The 12,353-nt window shown below is 41.1% G+C and overlaps 1 non-coding gene across 1 annotated transcript; it reads right to left on the reverse strand.

Moving 5' to 3' along the window:
- Window positions 1-11,177: 11,177 nt before the first annotated feature.
- On the reverse strand, window positions 11,178-11,249 carry TRNAW-CCA (transfer RNA tryptophan (anticodon CCA)). The gene has a single exon. It is a non-coding gene; the product is annotated as a tRNA-Trp (tRNA).
- Window positions 11,250-12,353: the final 1,104 nt, after the last annotated feature.

The following is a 12,353-nucleotide window of genomic DNA, read 5'->3' on the forward strand; positions in this document are numbered from 1 at the left end:
ACAATTTACCAAAATGAAGATAATACCACTTGCTTGTCTACCTTAATAATTTTTGTACCCATCTAACGAGAAAACTACAGAAAATAGTGAGAACCTTGAAATGATAGGCAATGAATACATTCATAGTAAATACTTTTCATGGATGCCAGTTTCAACAAACGTCAGTTAAGTTCTTGGACTTTCTGATTAATTTTAATGTGAATTAAAACTAGAAGATACGGCTCCAAAGAAGTTGCGACCTAGACCATTTACACTGTATGTAATTTTCACAACATCCTCTGGACTCCTGGATGCAGCTGGATGACCCAGACCCAGGAGTGACACGCCAGGAAGGAAGTGGGGAGAGCATGTGGGGCTACTTCCTCTTGGGAGGACTCCCCTCGCAACAGCTGTAAGGAAGGGTGGAAATTCCTTATGAGTCAAAGGCTGACTTCAAAGTAAAGGATGAAATTTGAGAGACGTGATCATATTGATTAGGATGTTGACCAAGAGGAAATCATTGTATTTAGAAAAGTGTCCAGGAAAAAATCAGATATTAAATCAGAAGCTGAAGGGCATGTGGACATTGCTCACTTAGGCAGGTGTTACCCTTGTGAGAATAACTTCTGGTTTCAATTCATCTTGTGAATATATTTCCATGAATATTTACGTTTCTTCTTTTTAAAGTCATGACGCTTTATTTGAACTAGTTGTTTTCAACCTTCTGTCTGACTGAATTCCATATTTTTTTTTTCTTTTCCTACAAACCACTTCATTTTATGAGGCTATTATATGGTAAGGCCATGTTGTGTTCTGGACATACTTATCCTAAATGTTCTCATAGGAGAGAAATAGGACTAGATCCATGTGAAATCAACCCTACACAACACTGTGAGGCATATACTAGAGGTGGTATAAACGAGGTGCCACGAGAACCCTGGGTCTTTGTCACACTTTTACATGCTTTCTTGCCTTGCACTTTCCGATCACTCCTCCTGGAAGACCTCATTTGTCCTTGATTCCTGGGACTCAGCACTCGGCCTCAATACTGCTCTTCCTTCACACCTCACCTCCTTCTAGCTCTCTGAATGAAAGTGTCGCTTCCATAGCAATATGTGCAGGCAGTGACATCAGCGTAACTATCTCACTATATTGTAATGTGCAGTTAATTTTGCTACCTTCAGCAATAAATTACAATCAAACTGAGAGGGAGAATTCCCATGCAATTCCTTGGGAAATTCTTCTTTAAAAATAAAGAATGAAACCTGACAGGAACAGGATTCAGTGTATACCTTAACGGATAGCAAAAGTGAGCCAAGACTCAGCAGGGTCTATGACAGACTGAATTTACAGAATTTACTGAATTTACCTGATAGCTTTGCAAGAAACCACTAGCACAACAGTTTCAACTTTGGCTGTGCTTTGATATCACCTGAGAACTTTAAAATATTCTTGATGTCTGGGTCCCAGGCCTAGATATTTTGAATTAATTGAACTGAGGTAGGGCAGGGTCATTGCGGCATTAAAATGCTCCTGGGGAAATCTGTGACATTAAGAACAGAAGAATAAGGGCCACTGTACGGGAAGATGCTGTTAAATGCAGCCAGAAATTGTCAATGACACTGACATCCAGAAGTCACAAATGGACTGTTAATTTAAGGATAATTTATTTTCATAATTCTCTTGAAGAATAAGTCATTTACCCATCTGAACTGATTTAACAGTTCTCTGTTATCCTCAGGATAAAGTCTTGGCCAGTCAACATATTACATCAGCCTCAACACAAAATGCTCCCATCTTTTCCTTCTTCCTTATTAATAACGTGTATGCTCGAGTCATGCAAAACTGCTTGCTATTCCCTGAGTGTGCCATACAAATCCTTCCCATATCTTCCTATGGGTCTGTTTTTAGGAATACCTTTGCTCTTATTCCTCCAGGTAATTCATATTTGTACTCTAAGACCCAATTCAAGCTAGTCTTTCTGCAAATGCCTTTACTAGTCCCCTTGGTTTTATAAAGTGCATCTGCTTTGTGAGACACACAACTTAATTCACTGCTCAATTGTAGCACTTAGCACATTGGCTTCAACTAGCTCTTTGCCTGCCACTGACTTTGGATTGTCTTAGACTCCCAAGGGCAGAAAATATGTCATTTTTCTGGATCCCCTTTCTCCAGTATCCAGCAGAGTGTTTAATACATAGTAAATGCTATGTGAATGGTTGTTGAATGAATGAATAAAAGGATAGACAGATGGACCAAAAAATATGATCATATAAAGAACTCCAATATTTATTTAACATATAGAAAGACTCTTGTGATATTCATCACTGAAGAGAGAGAATAATAACTTTCTGTTGGGTTTATTTCATATTCATCTTCCAGTGGTTGGAGACCCAGGACCCTGAGCCAATTATAGAAATAAGAGACACCAGGCCAGAGCAAGTGGCCCCAGGAAAAAAGGATTACAATCACCACTTCCTTGGCCATGTTAGGATTTTCTAGTTAAAGAAATGGAAACAAACATTGACTCACCACATTTCAAAATTGTGACCTTTCTAGATGGTTGCTTGGTCCTGAGCCACGTCACTTTCCGTTTGTTCTTTCCTGCCCTCGTGCTGGCCTTGGGGTCCTCTTCACAGAATCATGTTCAATATAAATGTATTTGCTCCTCCCCTCCCAAGTTGGGTTGAAACTAAATTATATGCTCATGGCTTCTTAAAGCTAAAAGAAATTTTAGGGAGACTTCCCTGGCAGTCAAGTGACTAAGACTCCACGTTCCCAATGCAGGGGGCCCGAGTTCAATCTGTGGTCAGGGAACTAGATCCCACATTTGTCTCTAAGAGTTTGTAAACCTCAACTAAACCTCACATATGGCAAGGAGATGGAAGATCTTGCGTGCTGCAACTAAGACCCAGTGCAGCTGAATAAATAAATATTAAAAAGTAAAATCAAATAACTATACTTAAGATTTTTTAAAAATACCCCTTCTCCAGGGCAATCTTCCTGACCCAAGAATCAAACCCAGGTCTCCTGCATTGCAGGCAGATTCTTCACCATCTGAGCCACTAGGGAAGCCCTAATATCTCATGCAGCCCCTCCATTTTGGAGACCTAGAAAGCTTGAGGGAGGTTCAGGGAATGCACCATCTGTGACAATTCCTAGTGTAGCTGGGTGGTTCTGAACTCCATCAGCATATGAGGGCCAATAAGGTCACATCAACTGTAACATTCAAATCACTTAGGAACTTGGGTTCCCTCTTAAGATCTTCTGTAATTATTTCCACAAAGCCCCAGGGAGAGAGTCCATGTATGTTCAAAAACAAGCCCGCTGATAGCCAGATTACCCTGGGCTGCTTCCCTAAAGCTGCTTGCTCTCTGGGTCCCTGCTCTGGGTCTCCGTCTCTCTGTACAAAGCCCTCCCTGTGTATGATCATCTTCTGTAGAAATGTTCCCAGGCTGCCCCATAGGATTCTTGGTGGGGAAGCATGTGTGTGGGGGGAGTGGGGGGTGGTTTGAGGGAGTGAGAGGAAGGGTGGGGCTGAGGGAAAGAAGAATGTTGAAAAACATAAGAAAAAACTCTCCCCCAGCTTTGGAGGTGCCTGTGTTATCTGTGGGCCAGAGCACTAGAATCTGATACTCTAGAATTTGGCTCTAAAATCGTATCTGAATTCCAAACTTGTCCCTGCCACTTGCTATCTCTTTGACCTTCAGCAAGATATGAAATCTTTCTGAACCTGAATTTTTATTATTTCCTTCTTTAATATGGTGGGAATGAGAATTTCTTCTTCATAAGGATTAAATGTGCCCTGGCAGTGAGCACAGTGAGAAGATGGGAAGGACCTGAGGCCCTTGGAAACTTCGTGCTTATCCACCCAGTTACTCTTATGTGTCTGGACTGTTTGAGCCGTGGTATTTAGACATTTCTGCTTTCCTTAGAGCCTGATATATCAAGTAGTGTAGTTTCTAAACATTGTAAGAACATCTACTGGCATGATGTTTAGCCACCAATGCAAACCAAAAAAAAAGTGTTTAATTACAATATTAATACTGGTTATATTTCCATAAAGGGGTTGTGGAAGCAAACATCTTTCCATTCCTAATATAGAAGCTTTCAAAATTGGTATTGCAAAAGACTTCAAGATCTCTGACCCAGCCAAGCATTAAACTCTCATGGTCACCCACTTGTCATTAACTGAAGAAAGAGACATAAATTAAAGCAGGGAAACTATGTGCTTTATAATAAATAACTTGAAAAACAATCATTCAAGTTACCTTTTAATTGCAAATAGATATGGACTAATTCACCCTTCAAGCAAATTAGGGGTCCTTTAGATCAAACAAAGAAGTCTTATGTTGAAATAATTGGAGAGATTGCCCCAAAAGTTATTAGCCTCATATTCCCAATCACAAGGAAAAGATTTCATTAGCTCAGCCTTGGAATAAGACTGGGCAGCCCAGCTTAGCTCAGACATCTAAACCAATTGTGGAATTAACCTAGACTGCACCCAGACTGACACCCTTCATTTATATCTTTTTTATTGTATATTCTTGTACTATGTATACTTGATTATTGGAGAAGGAAATGGCAACCCACTGCAGCATTTTTGCCTGGAATAACCCATGTACAGAGAAACCTGGTGGACTACAGTCCATAGAGTTGCAAAAGAGTCGGACACAGCTGGGTGACTAAGCAACAAATAACAAATGTTTGATTATATATATTTGACTAAATATATATACACATAAATCATTTATGAATCAGAGTCCATGGATTATCCTAATAATGACTGGCCCATCAGAGAACAAGTTGTAGAACTTAAATGAATTCACTTGAGGCAAGTACAGATGCTCAAAGTCCTCATCCCTCACTCTCTCCACATTAGGATGACATCAACCTTCAAGACTACAGACACCAGCTATATCTAATAAGGAGTGACTATCCAAATTGTATAATCCAATACCAAAAACCAAACAATCAGATTTAAAAAGTGGGTAGAGAACTTGGATGTACATTTCTTCAAAGAAGACAAGAGTTGGCATGTGAAAAGACACTCAACTTCACCAATCATCAGGGAACTACAAATAAAGTCAAATACAAATACAAAGTTGAAATACAAATCAAAACCACAGTGAGATACTAACTTACCTCTGTCAGAATGGCTATTATCAAAAAGACCACAAATAGCAAGTGTTGGGGAGGATGTGGAGAAAAGGGTACCCTTGTGCACTGTTGATGGAAGTGTAAATTGGTGCAGCCTCTATGAGTAACAGTATGGAGATTCCGCAAAACATGTAAAATTAGAACTACCATTCAATCCTGCAATTTCACTACCGGATATTTATCCAAAGAAAACAAAACACTAATCAAAAAAGATATATGCACCTCTTTGTTCATTGCAGCAATATTTACAATAACCAAGATATGGAAGCAACCTAAATGCTATCTTTTTGTAGGTAAGTGGATAAAGAGGTCACACACACATACACCCCACACTGGAATATTACTTAGACATAAAAAGAACAAAATTGTGCCATTTTCAACATCCAGGGGGATACTGTGCTAAATGAAACAGGTCAGATAGAGAAAGATAAATAACTGTCATGCTTATATGGGGGATCTAAAAAGCAAAACAACCAGATAAACAAGATAAGACAGAAACAGACTTAGAGGTATGGAAAGAGATTCATTGAGGGGTGAGTGGTTGGATGGTGAAGGAAATTAAGAGATACAAACTTTCAATTAAAAATAAGTAAGTCGCAAGGATGTAATACGTGGCTTCCTTCATGGCTCAGTGGTAAAGAATCCACCTGCCAAGCAGGAGACACAGGTTCGAGGGCTTGATACCTAGGTTGGCAAGATCTCTTGGAGGAGGGCATGGCAACCCATTCCAGTATTCTTGCTGGGGAAATCCCATGGACAGAGAAGCCTGAGGGGCTATAGTTCATGGGGTTGTAAAGAGTCAGATATGGATTAGCTACAAAACAAAAACAACAACAAAGCATGTAACATACAGTATAAGGAACAGAGTCAACAATACTGTAATAATTGTGTATAATGACAGATGGTTACTGTCACTGGATGATTACTAGACCTGACACGGTGATCATTTTATAATGCATTTGAATGTTGAGTCACTATGCTATACACCTGAAACTAACATAATATTGTACCTTAGTTAGTTCAGTTCAGTCACTCAGTCGTGGCCGACTCTTTGCGACCCCATGAATCGCAGCACGCCAGGCCTCCCTGTCCATCATCAACTCCCGGAGTCTACCCAAACCCATGCCCATTGAGTCAGTGATGCCATCTGGCCATCTCATCCTCTGTCGGCCCCTCCTCCTCCTGTCCCCAATCCCTCCCAGCATCAGGGTCTTTTCCAATGAGTCAACTCTTTGCATCAGGTGGCCAAAATATTGGAGTTTCAGCTTCAGCATCAGTCCTTCCAATGAAAACCCAGTACTGATCTCCTTTAGGATGGACTGCTTGGATCTCCTTGCAGTCCAAGGGACTCTCAAGAGTCTTCTCCAACACCACAGTTCAAAAGTATCAATTCTTCGGCCCTCAGCTTTCTTCACAGTACAACTCTCACATCCATACATGACCCCTGGAAAAACCATAGCCTTGACCAGACGGACCTTTGTAGGCAAAGTAATGTCTCTGCTTTTTAATATGCTATCTAGGTTGGTGATAACTTTCCTTCCAAGGAGTAAGCGTCTTTTAATTTCATGGCTGCAGTCACCATCTGCAGTGATTTTGGAGCCCCCCAAAATTAAGTCTGACACTGTTTCCACTGTCTCCCCATCTATTTCCCATGCGGTTATGGGCCCAGATGCCATGATCTTAGTTTTCTGAATGTTAAGCTTTAAGCCAACTTTTTCACTCTCATCTTTCACTTTCATCAAGAGGTTTTTTAGTTCCTCTTCTTTCTGCCATAAGGGTGGTGTCATTTGCATCTCTGAGGTTATTGATATTTCTCCCGGCAATCTTGATTCCAGCTTGTGCTTCATCCAGCCCAGCGTTTCTCATGATGTACTCTGCATATAAGTTAAATAAGCAGTGTGACAATATACAGACTTGATGTACTCCTTTTCCTATTTGGAATCAGTCTGTTGTTCCATATCCAGTTCTAACAGTTGTTTCCTGACCTGCATACAGGTTTCTCAAGAAGCAGGTCAGGTGGTCTGCTATTCCCATGTCCTTCAGAATCTTCCACAGTTTACTGTGATCCACACAGTCGAAGGCTTTGGCATAGTCAATAAAGCAGAAATAGATGTTTTTCTGGAACTCTCCTGATTTTTCGATGATCCAGAGGATGTTGGCAATTTGATCCCTGGTTCCTCTGCCTTTTCTAAAACCAGCTTGAACATCTGGAAGTTCTCGATTCATGTATTGCTGAAGCCTGGTTTGGAGAATTTTGAGCATTACTTTACTAGCATGTGAGATGAGTGCAATTGTGCGGTAGTTTGAGCATTCTTTGGGATTGCCTTTCTTAGGGATTGGAAGGAAAACTGACCTTTCCCAGTCCTGTGGCCACTGCTGAGTTTTCCAAATTTGCTGGCATATTGAGTGCAGCACTTTCACAGCATCATCTTTCAGGATTTGAAATAGCTCAACTGGAATTCCATCACATCCACTAGATTTGTTCATAGTAATGCTTTCTAAGGCCCACTTGACTTCACATTCCAGGATGTCTGGCTTTATGTGAGTGATCACACCACTGTGATTATCTGGGTCGTGAAGATCTTTTTTGTACAGTTCTTCTGTGTATTCTTGCCACCTCTTTTAATATCTTCTGCTTCTGTTAGGTCCATACCATTTCCGTCCTTTATCGAACCCATCTGTACGTGAAATGTTCCCTTGGTATCTCTAATTTTCTTGAAGAGATTTCTAGTCTTTCCCATTCTGTTGTTTTCCTCTATTTCTTTGCATTGATCACTGAGGAAGGCTTTCTTATCTCTCCTGGCTATTCTTTGGAACTCTCCATTCAAATGGGAATATCTTTCCTTTTCGCTTCTCTTCTTTTCATAGTTATTTGTAAGACCTCCTCAGACAACCATTTTGCCTTTTTGCATTTCATTTCCATGGGGATGGTCTTGATCCCTGTCTCCTATACAATGTCACAAACCTCTGTCCATAGTTCATCAGGCTCTCTGTCTATCAGATCTAGTCCCTTAAATCTATTTCTCACTTCCACTGTATAGTCATAAGGGATTTGATTTAGGTCATACCTGAATGGTCTAGTGGTTATCCCTACTTTCTTCAGTTTAAGTCTGAATTTGGCAATAAGGAGTTCATGATCTGAGCCATAGTCAGCTCCTGGTCTTGTTTTTGCTATCTGTATAGAACTTCTCCATCTTTGGCTGCAAAGAATATAATCAATCTGATTTTGGTATTGACCATCTGGTGATGTCCATGTAGAGTCTTGTCTTGTATTGTTGGAAGAGGGTGTTTGCTATGACCAGTGCATTCTCTTGGCAAAACTCTATTAGCCTTTGCCCTGCTTCATTCTATACTCCAAGGCCAAATTTGCCTGTTACTCCAGGTGTTTTTGACTTCCTACTTTTGCATTCCAGTCCCCTATATGAAAAGGACATCTTTTTGGGGTGTTAGTTCTAAAAGGTCTTGTAAGTCTTCATAGAATCATTCAGCTTCTTCAGCATTACTGGTTGGGGCATAGGCTTGGATTACTGTGATGTTGAATGGTTTGCCTTGGAAACGAACAGAGATCATTCTGTCGTTTTTGAGTTTGCATCCAAGTACTGCATTTCGGACTCTTTTGTTGACCATGATGGCTACTCCATTTCTTCTAAGGGATTTCTGCCCACAGTAGTAGATATAATGGTCATCTGAGTTAAATTCACCCATTCTAGTCCATTTTAGTTCGCTGGTTCCTAGAATGTTGGCATTCACTCTTGCCATCTCCTGTTTGACTACTTCCAATTTGCCTTGATTCCTGGACCTAACATTCCAGGTTCCTATGCAATATTGCTCTTTACAACATCAGACGTTGCTTCTATCACCAGTCCCATCCACAACTGGGTATTGTTTTTGCTTTGGCTCCATCCCTTCATTCTTTTTTTTTTTTTTTCATCCCTTCATTCTTTCTGGAGTTATTTCTCCACTGATCTCCAGTAACATAGTGGGCACCTACCGACATGGGGAGCTCCTCTTTCAGTATCCTATCATTTTGCCTTTTCATACTGTTCATGGGGTTCTCAAGGCAAGAATACTGAAGTGGTTTGCCATTCCCTTCTCCAGTGGACCACACTCTGTCAGACCTCTCCACCGTGACCCATCCGTCTTGGGTGACCCCACATGACATGGCTTAGTTTCACTGAGTTAGACAAGGCTGTGGTCCTGTGATCAAGTTGGCTAGTTTCTGTGATTATGGTATTAGTGTGTCTGCCCGCTGATGCCCTCTCGCAACACCTCCCGTCTTACTTGGGTTTCTCTCACCTTGGACGTGGGGTATCTCTGCACGGCTGCTCCAGCAAAGCGCAGCCGCTGCTCCTTACCTTGGAGGAGCGGTGTCTTCTCACAGCGGTCCCTCCTGACCTTGAATGTGGACTAGCTCCTCTCGGCCCTCCTGCGCCCGCACAGCCGATCCTTGGAGGCGGGCTTGCTCCTCTCGGCCGCCGCCCCTGCCCTCGGACGTGGGGAAGCTCCTCTCGGCCACGCTTCTGAGCGGTCCGTAGCAGCCGGCGCGCTTCATATATGCATATAACTGTAATGTGTGATATATTTTTTTTTAAAGATCTCTTGTAGCTTTATGAATGTAGGTTTTCACTCTGTGTAGGAAAAGAGCCTCCCCTTTCTAAAGGCCTATGCCCCTGCGCTGCATTCCAGACTAGCTGCATCCCTGATGAAGCCGTGACTCAGCCCAATGTGCCCCAGGAAGGTTGGTACCTTAACTATACCTCAATTAAAGTAAAAAAAAAAAAAAAAAAAAAAAAATACTGAAGATACTAGGCTCCATGTGACCAGAGATCCCTTGCCAGGAGAGAGTGGTTAGAAATAGACTCAGGTAAATATGACTCAGAGACTAAACAATAGCAACAACAACAAAAATGATGCATGACACCTTTTTGTGAGCTTCCAGGTCTCCAAGGGGCAAAATTCTTTATTTGAGGCCAAAATGTTGTATTTATTTATCTTATCAGAAAGAACTACTAAGTAGGATGATTTGCCCAGGAGAATATATGGTCACCATGGAGCGGAGAAGAAATGTCCTCATCATCCAAATAACTATTTAAGCCTATATCTTTTTACTCAGGATATTAATGATGAGATTATTAGAAAAACTTACTACCAATCAGCACCATAAATAATGACTTTTCCATACATTATTTTTGTCTTCATTTTTTTTTTTACGTTTAAATGTTTCTCCCCAATAGTATTGTGAGATTTATCTGATTTCCTATTCATAGTTATATTAAGTTTTTTTTCTTTCTCATCATGACACTGCACTATCCTTCATCTAGACTTCAGTTCTGTGACAGGTGGTATTTGATATTGTGACTAAACTGACACCCATTGAGTGAAGAATAATAACACAGTCCTAACAGTTGTTACACACTTATAATGTGTCAGGCATCTTCTAGGCATATTATGTCTATTAACTCATAATGTCCAAAGAATATTAATTATCACAACTATTAATTATCATAACTACTTTGAGGGATAGATAATTTTACTATTCCCATCCTACAAATAAGAAAACAAGTTAATTCAGCCAACAATTTGCCACTGAGAAAAAGCAAGGCCAAAATCCAAAAGCAAACGATCTAGCCTTGCAAAACAAAAACCACCAGTGGTGCTACTTGCATTTTAATCAAGATAATTTGGGAAAAAGTAGTAAAGTTGCTCAGTCGTGTCCGACTCTTTGAGACCCCTTGGAGTATAGCCTACCTACCTACCTACCAGGCTCCTCTATCCATTCGATTCTCCAGGTAAGAATACTGGAGTGGATTGCCATTTCCTTCTCCAGGGGATCTTCTCAACCCAGGGATCGAACCCGGGTCTCCCCCATTGCAGGCAGACTCTTTAACCTCTGAGCCACCAGGGAAGTGAAGTGAAGTCACTCAGTCGTGTCTGACTCTTTGCAACCCCATGAACTGTAGCCTACCAATCTCCTCCATCCATGGGATTCTCCAGGCATGAATACTGGAGTGGTTTGCCATTTCCTTCTCCAGGGGGTCTTCCCAACCCAGGGATTGAACCCGGGTTTCCTGCATTGGAGGCAGACGCTTTAACCTCTGAGCCACCAGGGAAGCCCCAGTAAAAGTATGTGAGTGACTTCCCTGGTGTACAGTGGTTAGGAATCCCCTTGCAGTGCAGGGGACCAAAATTCAATCCCAAACTGGGGTTCCAGGATCCCACATGCCACACAGTGGCTGAGCCCACTGCAACTAGAGAGTCCATGCTATGCCATGAAGGATCCCACTTGATGCAGTGAAGATCCCGTGTACGGCAACTAAGACTCTGTGCAGTAGGTTTAATTAATTAATTAATCATTTTTTAAGTATGTGAGTGAAAAAGTTCCAGAATCATGGACTCTGATGGCCAAAGGGAGCTCAATCATTCATTAGTTCTTCTTGCCCAAAACATAAGTCCAAAAATTCAGCTGTCTGTTCATTAAAAACAGACAACCAGCAGAAAAGACCTGAATATATCAAAGAATGCAGCCCCAAAAATGACTGAACAGAACCACTTCCACAAGAAGAAGGTGAAGGCATTGGTGAATAAAAGGCAGACATATGAATGAGAAATTCAGCTTGAACAGATATCAGACTCACTAGTTTATAAACCACTAGATGTGATATTGTAGTTGGTCAGGAAGGAATGATAATGTTAGAGGAACACAAGTTCAAAGAGGGTTTTTGTTTGCTTCTTTGGCAGCATGGAACTCTAGGAAGTGATGGGGAAACTCAGATTTCTGAGAATGCTTTTTCACAAGAGAGACAGAGATTAGAGTTTCCAATGAAGAAGGCATGCTGCAATCGAAGAAAGCAGAGTGCAACAAAGCACTTGGGCCAGATGGCATTTATCTGAGTGTTCTGAAGGAAATAAGGTGTGAAACAGCAGAGATGGATGAGGACACATACTATGTTTGTAAAAATAGCAACTGTTCTTGAAGTTTGTCCAGTTTCTAACACAGCGTCTATATTTTTTAAAAAGGAACCAAAAGAGATTCCAGGAATTCAGTCAAGTGAACTTTGTCTTCATGTTAGGATACTGCTTGTGCTAAAAGAAAAAGAAAAAAAGAAAAATCTGAGGGCAGTACCAAACAAAATCTGGGCACTAAAATCTGACCAGCTCTCATCAACTCGACAAGAATGGGGATTTCCACTGATCCAGCTTTTAAATTGATGATG

Source organism: Muntiacus reevesi, chromosome 21 (assembly GCF_963930625.1).
Source record: "Muntiacus reevesi chromosome 21, mMunRee1.1, whole genome shotgun sequence".
Classification (NCBI taxonomy): Eukaryota; Metazoa; Chordata; class Mammalia; order Artiodactyla; family Cervidae; genus Muntiacus; species Muntiacus reevesi.